Genomic DNA, 11,194 nt, shown 5'->3' on the forward strand with positions numbered 1-11,194 from the left:
GTAAAAAGACACACAATCTGAGAAATCCAGTGCCGTAAAGACGGATCTAGATCCCCATTGTTGAAGGTCTCTAAAAAGGTCATTTAAACCGTACCATGTTTGCTAATAATTAATAGATGGACAATGGGTATAAGTCGCAATACTCATCTCCTGGAAATCCAGGGACGAAATGAAACATGAACGAAGGAAAAAAAAACGTTCCAAGACAAGATTTATTCAATTCTACTTCGGGTTGCTCTGGTAATATAACGTTTTCTATAATAAAAAAAAAATCCTTTGAGGAATTAATTTTGAAATTTTCTTCAGAACCTGGCAGGTCGAATTTATTAATATTCATATTGGCTCCGTTCAAATAAAAGAACGTGTACGAATTTGAGCGTGGAATCACTGAAGTACATTTATGTTGAATTAATGCAACCATTGTATATAAATGAGGTAATAGGAGAGAGCGAAATATTGGAGGAAAAACTGTAAATGGAAAGCGGGAAGGAAAGAGAACGAGGGAATAAAAAATAGAATCTCTGTACAAAAAGGCCGTATACTTAATCCTGCACGTACTGAGACATACAAGTACTCGTGCGTGTGCACCGTGGTTCACTGTACGGTCGGTGAGCTCTTATTAGAAGTTATTTCTGCACAAAACCGTACGTTGGTGAATGAAAAAGTTTCCAGAAAGGTTCACATTTAATCTCTCAAAAATTTTCCCGGGAATTATTTCATTCCCCACGTGCGAGATGTGGCTACACTTTCTCGTTTTACTTGAATTCAATAAATGTATGCAAATTTTGGATATCGCAACTTATCTTTCTTTTGCATACAAGACGATTAGTTTTAGTTTCTATAAGTGGGCTAGAAATTTTAATTTCGTTTTTTTAGGTTACAGAACGTCACCTCCGAGTATTTAAATTGTTGAACTTGCTATTAAACAGAATTATGATAAATTCAAAAAACACAGATTAAACCTACAAAGAAACACATTCAATAAATGTGCCCCATAAAAGGTAACGTTAATAGATCCGAATCCAAAAATTCGAAATTCAGACTACCTACCAGAACGCCATAATTCAGAGATCATCATATGTAGTTTGACCGTCAACAATTGTAGAAAATAAGGAACCTACAAACAAACACATCCAATAAACATGTCCAATTGAAACGGACTGTCAATAAATCCGAATCCAAAAATCCAGGATCCAGAGTGCCTACCAGAACTCCATAATTCAGGGATCATCATACGTAGTTTGACCGTCAACAATTGTATAAAATAAGGAACCTACAAAGAAACACATCCAATAAACATGTCCAATTGGAACGGACTGTCAATAAATCCGAATCCAAAAATCCAGGATCCAGAGTGCCTACCAGAACTCCATAATTCAGGGATCATCATACGTAGTGTGACCGAAAACAATTGTAGAAAATAAGGAACCTACAAACAAACACATCCTACAAGTGTGGCCAATACAAACGGATCGTCAATAAATCCGAATCCAAAAATCCAGGATTTGGAATGCCCACCAAAACTCCATAATTCAGGGATCATCATACGTAGTTTGACCGAAAACAATTGTAGAAAATAAGGGCCTACAAAGGAACACATCCAATAAACATGTCCAATTGAAACGGACTGTCAATAAATCCGAATCCAAAAATCCAGGATTCCGAGTTCCGCAGTTCAGGGGCTCCCTTCGGGTTCAGGAGACCGTCGCCGTTCCGGGAACAACTTGTCCGTGGAAGCTAGTCAGCTTTGCACCTCCCGGGTTCGGTGATATTGAGAATCGAATGAAGAAATCGAGCTTGGCGGAGAGGAGCCGAGAAAGAGGAGGTTCACAGAAAGGAAGAAACAGTCTCGGGCCAGAGAGAAAGCGATCCCGGCAGTACGCAGGAGGGAGAGCCAGAAAACGAGGACAAATAGGAAATCTGTGCTTTACGCTCGACTGCTATTTCGATTTCCGGTACTGCGGAAGCATCGCCTCCACCCCGAGCCCGGTCCCCTCCACCGGCATCGAGACTCGAGAAATGCTAATCAAGTACACACCGAGCAAAAGAACTTAATTAAATATGAAATTATAATCTTTCGCGTTGCGTTAATGCTCGGACCCTCCCTGCTTCGTTAGAAATTCCTACGGTATTCAGCCCAGGTTAAAGAGAAATGCGGGGACCTTTCCTCTCCTTTCGAGAGACGAAAACCGAGGATGCTTCAAGAGGCATCCGAGATTGCCGCGAAACCGAAGAAATGTCTCTGGGAACGCGTTTCCGCTCGGAAGAGGCGGTGTTGAAGAAAAACCGAAGATGCGGAGGCGGAGAGGAAATTAGTTTATTAAAATGAATTGGAGACGCGTACTACTTTGTCTTTCATTTTCAGGACACTGGGCGGAATGTCCGTTCACATAGTTTACGACCTCTCGTGAAAATATAGAGGTTTCCTTCATTTTAATCTCATTTATTGCCCTTTTCTTGGCTATCTGTCACAATGTATTCCATTACGTTTCTCATGTCGTTCCGTATCATAGGCATGAAGTTGCGAGAGAAAAGTTAAATTTGTTTAGTGGAATATTCGGAAACGTTATGGTACGGATGGTCGTACCCACATCCCTGCGTGCTATTATCAGTAAATTGACGCAATAACCTTTGAACTGAAATTGCAACGTGTACAAGACTACTTCGATAATGACCCAGATCCGCTTAGTCGTTACTGGGACACTGTATCAGTTCGCGGCTGACATTGGCAATTTTTGTGTACAGAGAGTCCACATTTCTTGGACTAACCTTTATAAAACTGGAAATATAGAGAAATTCGTGAGGAGAATATTAATAGATAATTAAGATTCTGAGTCATTTTGGTTCTACGTTCTCGATGGTGGTTAATAACCTGCTTAACCCTTTGAGGATGAAGCCCTATTGACATATGGGCGAAATTCATCAACGCGTAAAGGCAATATTGGACCAAACGTCGGACGCATTCATGCGTCTTTAGGACGCAAAGGATCATTCTATACATATCAAGACGTTAAAATACTTATAAAACATTTCTCTAAACTGGGTGCACCGAACCATTTGAAACTTCACCCCGCGATTCACCCCTCCAAGGAAGAACGTGATACTCGTGAAATTTCATTTTTCATATCACCTTAAGAAGCTCTTTCATATCACTTTAAGCAACTCTTTCATATCGCTTTGAGCAACTTTTTCATATCACCTTAAAGTGATATGAAAGCATGATACATACATACCAAAAAGTGAAAATATTAATAAAACTTATCTCCAAACTGGGTGCACCAAATTATTTAAAATTTTAACACATGATTACGGAGGCTCCGAGGAAGAACGCGCTGCCCGTGAGATTTCATTATTCGAAAAGAAATATCTTTTCCTGGTTCTTGTCCGAGATAAGTACAACATTTTTGTCGAAAAAAGAAATTCCACGAGCAGCGCGTTATACCTCATGGCCTCCACGATCACGTGTTAAAGTTTCAAATAATTCTGTGCACCCAATTAAGACAAAAGTTTCATAAATATTTTTACTTCTTGTTATGTATATATCACACTTTCATATCACCTTAAGTGTTCATCGCGTGAACATAGTCGCCGATCGCCAAGAACAGTCAGCAGCGAATCCCGGACTGTTTCAAGCCAGCTTCGGGAAAATCGGCATGACAATGCATCCGCCTCATCTTGGTGATGATAATGTTGTGACTTATAAAGCGATTTGCATGTTAATGGCCGTAGCTATTGTTCGAGGTTATTGTCCTTTCGAAAGCTCGGAACTGCCCACGAGTCGTAACTTCCCGGGAGCTGGCTAGAGTTTCGTCGATTTATTTCTGAGGTATCAAAGGATCCGTAAGCCGAAGCTTTGCGATGCTCAAAGCGACAGGCTCCGCTTTTTCCATCCTCCCTGAGATTCCGGCCAATCTTTGGATGTCGCGCAAGGAAGAAACTTTGAAACCTCGTCAAATGACGGCGACGGGGGAATATGTCGAGATGCGCGAGAGTAGCTTCGCAATCAATGCCTATTGTCAATTTATCCTTAACTGGGACGAATGTTCCAGTCTTAATTAATTACACATTACCTCCCGCCATTATTTCTAAGAAAACTTCCTCCGGGGTACCGGGTGAAAGAATAACCAATTATATTTTAAAACCCTTTGTAGCTTCAGTAATCTGAGCTAAACAACTTTTTACTATCAAAATTAAAACCAATTAGAAATTATGATATAATTCAATGGTTTCAGAAATAATAATATAATTTAATGGTTTAACCAATTGGGCAATCAAATAGCTCAGTATTTTTTTATTTGTGATACTTTTGGAAGCATTCTCCAATATGTTATGGTATTTTACAAGTTTTACACATGTACGCACTTAGTTTCCTTGTTTTATCTGCAGAACATACGCGGCAATTTCTTCTAACGAGTTTGTTAGCCTTATCGCTGATCATTTTTTAGACGCGACAGGAATTTTGAGACCCCTCATTTTCCGTCCTTATCGAAATACCACCCTAGCACTGGATGTCAGGGAAAGGAAAAATGTAAACCTCGTCCAAGGACGTAACAGGGATATTTATAGGAACGCGCGAATGTCGCTTCGCTAAGATGGTGGTTCAATGAGCACCGATCTTCAATTGTCGCATGTGACATTTCGCTCGCCCCCTTCTTGACATTTCCCAGACCGGGATGGCAGCAATACCGGGACAACGATATCATTTGCACGCTCTGCTCGCCTTGCGATAAGTATTTCTGACAGACCCCCGATATGTTCCTGGTTCGCCTCCACCTGGTGGACTAGGAGGCAAATGTCTGTACTTTCGAAATGTTAATCGTCTCCTGACATAAGAGCGACATGCGTGGTTGCCTGAACAAGTACTTCCTGAATCGAGGTGCTATTCACTTAGGAAATCATGGATTTCAATTGCTGCTTATCATATGAAATCAAAGACAATCGGCCCTTAAAGGAAGGAAATCGTTTTCACTGATTTCCAGGTGAATAGTTCCTTGCCATAAATCGTATAGGCCGTACAATTTAATGATGTCATGACAAATCGTACCGAAAAGGGATATCCTGATGAAACCCTCGTGTTGTTCAGGGTACCTTAGTGCTCCATCAGCAAATCCTCAGGTATGTATAATTTAAACAAAGCGTAAAGTAGGAATTATATCCTGCATATGAGATCATGGATTTTAACGCTGGAAATCGTTGGAAATCACTGAACACTATCGCTATTTTAAGGCCGAACGTCACTTTTTACCGAATCGCATTGTTGTGTATCATATGAAATCAAAGAGAATCAATTGTTAAAGAAGGAAATCGTTTTCAGTGATTTCCAAGTGAATAGCTCCTTGCCATGAATCGTATAGGCCGTACAATTTAATGACGTGATGAAAATCGTACCGAAAAATGAAATCCTGATGAAACCCTCATGTGGTTCAAGATACGTTAGTATTCCATCAGCGAATCCTCACGTATGTATAATTTAAACAAAACAAAGTAGGAATTATATCCCGAATAAGAAGTTCAGTTGTTCAATTCTTCTCTAAATTGTTATAATTTACCCAAATCCATAAAGCAAAGCTATGAGATTAAAAAAGTTAGCAGAAATCAAGGAAGTAAAATGAACGTCCAGAAATATTTCCAGGCCACAACAATACGTTCGATAGCTCACAAAGCATCATCAGGATACGTAAGAAAAGCTGAAAGTGAGAGTATACGTTTAATTTAATCGAAACAGTCTATACGCATAAATATTCATCCCGCCCTCAATTCCTACATAATCAGAGTAGAATAAATCCCGCGGAAGATCCATATTTACAGAAAACTAATTTGCCCAGCACTATAAACATTCCTGCTGCATATTCAATCAGCACCTTCCAATATACCCACCCTTAGACAATAAATTCCGAATGCTCTTATTTCCGGGAATACATATTTGCAAATGGGTTCATAGTGCCGGCACGTCTTGATTTAATTGAATCGGTCCGCTTCGATTTCAGCCGGGTAATCGAAGCCTGACTGTATCGGAGAGGCGCTATCTCAGCCGTTAGAGAAATACATTCGAGGAAAAGGGAGGACAAGGAATGAAAGAGCAAAAGGAAGAAGTCGACGTAGATCCGCGTGAGTGCGGTCTGGACATTAGATCGGAAAAACGTTCTACGTGGCACTATCGGCCGAATAAATTATACCAAGGGCGCGTTTGCTCTGGATTTTACAGGGAATATCCTGGTTTCGGGGTTTGCTGCCACGGCACTTGACTCCATTATACGCAACAGAGCCAAATCGGGGGTGTGACGTGCAGACCGGACACCCGGAAGATTGTCAATCAGTGCGACCTATCTAGACTTGATTACAACGCGGCGGGTCTATTCATCACGTTTGCAGCTCTCAGGACAGCTGTTTGAATTTTTCCGACCGAGTTCGTTGGACCTTTTTCCAAAAGCCTGGCCATACGAACTGGGATTCCCCGGAAAATGGGCTTTTTCGAGCAGAAATTTTCTGATATTGAAATATCTATGAGGGGTGGTGACTATAGGCAGCCAAACTTTTATGCCTGGACGTCAGATTTTGAAGGGTGGTCTAGAATGAATTATATTGTTTATAAATATTGAGCTTTTTGAAGGTTGCGTGGTTTCGGTTGGAGTGATAATGAACATTGAAATGTTTCTAGGACGTGGGAAGTATTTAATGGCGCACGTGGGTTCCTAACTTTTATATCTGGACTCTAGATTTTCATGGGTGGTTGGGAAGAAATGAAATTGTTTTTCATTGTTAGGAAGCTATTTGCTTCCTGCGTGTGTTGCAGGAATGTTGATAAGAATATTTGCCTGATGTCAGATTTTGACGACTGGTCTAGAATGAATTAAATTGTTTATAAGTATTGAGAAGCTTTTTGAAGGTTGCGTGGTTTCGATTGGAGTGATAATCAACATTGAAATGTTTGTAGGACGTGGGAAGTATTTTATGGCGCACGTGGGTTCCTAACTTTTATATCTGGACTCTAGATTTTCATGGGTGGTTGGGAAGAAATGAAATTGTTTATCATTGTTAGGAAGCTACTTGCTTCCTGCGTGTGTTGCAGGAATGTTGATTCGAATATATAAACATTAATAAAATGTCGCGTTTTGGTTCTTTCAACTTGTTGGAACTCTGAACTTTACATGGTGGCCCCGATAGGTAGTGACAATGAGACACTTAAAAGATTTTACAGCCTTCAAAAAGATTCATTGCGCCCTCTTGGTACATATAATGCGTACATTGAAGTAGGGAAACGTCTAACGAGCCGCATGCTCTCTCAAAGTACTTCTTGAGAATTTCGTCTCCTTCCTGGACTGAAATTAAGTTCAATCTTTCCCGTACTAAAGGCGTGAGGAATCTCTGGGAGACCATCAAACATTTATAGTACCTCATTATCAATGACAAAATGAAACCCTACGCATCTCGTATCCCGCGCAAATACCTAGTATTGTCACTAATATAATGTACTCTTTGCAATGTCAATCAATGGATAAAATTTCATACAACATTACGTTTATAGTATTTGATCATCAATGACAAAATGAACGGGCATGCATCTCGTATCCCCCGGAAATACCCATTGTCACTGACATAATTGACTCTTTGCAATGACAATCGATGGATAAAGTTTTATACAAGATTACATTACAGAGAGACAAAAACTACAGACGTCACGGATCGACATTCTTGTAATGAGAAAGTGTTGAAAAGTATTTTCATTACTTCCGAACGTCAACGTAATTTCTTTGGTCTTCACTAATGAGGAATTTTGGGATGTCGAGAGATATAGGAGCTACACTTAATTCAGCTTTTCTCGTTTGATTACGATTCGAAGCCTGACGGCTCACTTTAGAATTTGCAAGACTTGGGCTTTCTTAACCAAGTATCTGCACTCCATTACATTCTAGTATTATGACATCATCACGATGAACTTTATCCATCCTACCTCGAGGTTGACGACGAATGGTTACAAGCGAGATTGAGACGTTCGACCGAACGCAATGAATGATTCGCGGCAATAAAGACTTTATATCCTCGAGTAAAAGAAATGATCCCAGAGTGTAGTTCCTTAAGTTTTTATTGCGATCCGTGTAAAACGACTGCAACGTTAAAATCCCACCGATAAACGAGCCCCTTCGATCCGATGCTGAAGCTAGATGTCATTTTGCTTGACACTTTCGTTTCGTCATTCGGACGTTCACAAAATCCGACATCGAATACATGGCGATTCAATTATGCTCGTCTTGAACCGAGAATCACTTACATAGTAATAATTTCTATATGCTAGCATAGATTTTCATATTTAATTATTGTGCACATTTAAAAACGTATTAGAGAATTAGGAAATATTCGATGTAATTCAACCGAAAATCACTTATCATATACCATTCATATTATTCATATCATATATAATTACATCGAATATAATGGATTAACCTTGTCACAGGATATTACATGAAACAAATACCAATTCAAGTACTGAACAATGTAATTATCAAAATATATAAAATTATCAAACTATTAAGGTTACTCATAGAATAAAATGCAGCCAGTAATGATCATTCCGAGCAACTTATTTCTCCTTTTCCGAATTATCCTTCTAGGATCGCGATATACAATTAATCCTATCGCAATTACGCGCTTTAATCCCCTATAATATTAGATCAGGCTAAAAGATGCGAGTCCAGATGAACGTTCTTCCAGTTTTTGAAGAGGAAACGTCACCTTATTTCCTCTTTCCGAATGATCCTTATAGGATCACGACATACAATTATTCCTATCGCAATTACGAGCTTTAATCCCCTAAAATATTAGATCAGTCTAAAAGCTATGAGTCCAGATGAACGTTCTTCCAGTTTTTGGAGAGGAAATGTCACCTTATTTCACCTTTTCGAATGATCCTTATAGGATCATGACATACAAGTATTCCTATCGCAATTACGAGCTTTATATCCCCTAAAATATTAGATCAGGCTAAAGGCTGAAAACCCAAATGAACGTCCCACCAGTTTTTGAAGAGCAAACGTCGCGTTATTTCCCCTTTCCGAATGATCCTTATAGGATCAGGACATACAATTATTCCTATCGCAATTACGAGTTTTAATCCCCTAAAATATTAGATCAGTCTAAAAGCTGCGAGTCCAGATGGACGTTCTTCCAGTTTTTGAAGAGGAAACGTCACCTTATTTCCTCTTTCCGAATGATCCTTCTAGGATCGCGATATTCAATTATTCCTATCCCAATAACGAGCTTTAATCCCCTAAAATATTAAATCAGGCTAAAAGCTGCGAGCCCGGTTGAACGTTCCTCCAGTTTTTGGAGAGGAAACGTCGATAGCCGAGCGTCCTTAAAAGTGACTCGAGAGCACAGATTTACCGACATATGCATTTCCAATGTCGTTTCAGACTCGACTCGACTCGACGGAGCTTTAACCCGGGCCCACTTGCGACGAATCAGTTTTCAATCGTGGGTATGTTCCGGCTTTGGCGCGAATGCGCGTTTCCGTCGCTTCGTTTGGTAGCGACAAATCCGATGCGCGACCCTCCCTCAATTTCTTTCCGGTCGCGATGCGACGTTGCAGGGTAATTCCTTTACCGAAGTTATCGGGTGTTTCGAGGGTAAATGGTGCGATCAACGTGACGACCCTCTAACGCCAACGAGGTACCAACTACGTAGATTCGAATCACGTTTGCGAAGCTATACGACCCAATAAGGGAAACCGTTAAGTCCCCTTCACTGGCGAACGCCTTCGCGCTGTCTGCCCAATGCCAATCTCTGCCGGTTTGATTACGAGGAGAAATCTTTCCTCGGGATATTCTAATTTTTTACTCACTCCACACCCTGCATATATTTATTCTTCAAATTTTTACCTGGATAAAATTTACGTCTGGGGTGAATTAAGGGTGCTGAACCCTTTCTGATGGAAAATGTGAAGCCCTAATTGGTGGCCGCTGGAAAAGCAATATTTTAATGCTGATAATTTTTGTTTATTGTTTTTCATGAAATAATGTCCCTTTTCCCAAATCAGCGTCTTTTTACTGTCTGGCCAATGCCAATCTCTGCTGGTTTGATAACGAGGAGAAATCTTTCCTCGGAATATTCTAATTCTTTAATCACTCCACACCCTGCATATATTTATTCTTCAAATTCTTAACTGAAAAAAATTTACGTCCAGGGTGAATTAGGGGTGCTGAACCCTTTCTGATGAGAAATGCGAAGATGTAATCGGTGGCCGCTGGAAAAGAAATATTTTGATGCTGATGATATTTGTTTATTGTTTTTCATAAAATAATGTCCCTTTTCCGAGGTGAGCGTCTTTTCACTGTCTGCCCAATGCCAATCTCTGTTGGTTTGATTACGAGGAGAAATCTTTCCTCGGGATATTCTAATTTTTTACTCACTCCACAGCCTGTCTATATTTATTTTTTTAATTCTCAATAACTAGCAGAAAACATCTAGGGTGAATTAGAGGTGCTGAACCCTTTCTGATGGAAAATGGGAAGGCGTAATCGGTGGCCGCTGGAAAAGGAACTTTTTAATGCTGATGATTTTTGTGGATTGTTTATCGTGAAATAACGTATAATAAAAAGAAAGGTATATCGATAACAGGTTGATGGTTTTTACTGTATTTTAGTTGGCGAGGAGTATAAATACCTATATTGCACTAAAGTTTTAAATATAGGAATGACATTTTCAGAAATTGAAGTTGTCAAGTATGCAAAACAATACTTCACTTAAAAGGAAATGCTGTTACGTAGTGAAGATAATTTTTAAAATGGTTAGATCAATTTTGTTCATTTCAAACGTACAATACTTAAATGTAAAATATATTTTATGAATTAAAATATTGTCGATTTTAGATATAAAAATCTATAATCGTTTGATTTAATATTTCCATGTCCGCGATCCCATGAAATAACTACAATAATAAACAAATTAGTTAAAATAATAGCATTACTAGACCATTCTGTACATCGTAGCACAAATGATTAAATATCTTCAGCATTTCGACTGAAAAGAAGAACGTCGGGCCGGAGTTCTCTTTAACAATGCCCAAATTACAGTAACTTTAAAAAGATTAAAAGCGTTCCGAAAATTGTAGTACTACACGAAGCGTTGATCGTATCAAGTCCAGGTAATTGTGTCCAAGAATGGGTAGAGAAGGAGAAGAAAAATTGTGGTACTTTTT

The 11,194-nt window shown here is 39.4% G+C and overlaps 1 long non-coding RNA gene across 1 annotated transcript; it reads left to right on the forward strand.

Moving 5' to 3' along the window:
* The first annotated feature begins 3,867 nt into the window (after nt 1-3,867).
* On the forward strand, nt 3,868-8,646 carry LOC105694433. The gene is made up of 3 exons (XR_001103526.1): nt 3,868-5,115; nt 5,988-6,108; nt 6,206-8,646. It is a non-coding gene; the product is annotated as an uncharacterized LOC105694433 (long non-coding RNA).
* The last annotated feature ends 2,548 nt before the right edge of the window (nt 8,647-11,194 follow it).

The sequence above is a fragment of the Orussus abietinus genome, unplaced genomic scaffold (assembly GCF_000612105.2).
Source record: "Orussus abietinus isolate OABI.00-Male unplaced genomic scaffold, Oabi_2.0 scaffold45, whole genome shotgun sequence".
NCBI lineage: Eukaryota > Metazoa > Arthropoda > Insecta > Hymenoptera > Orussidae > Orussus > Orussus abietinus.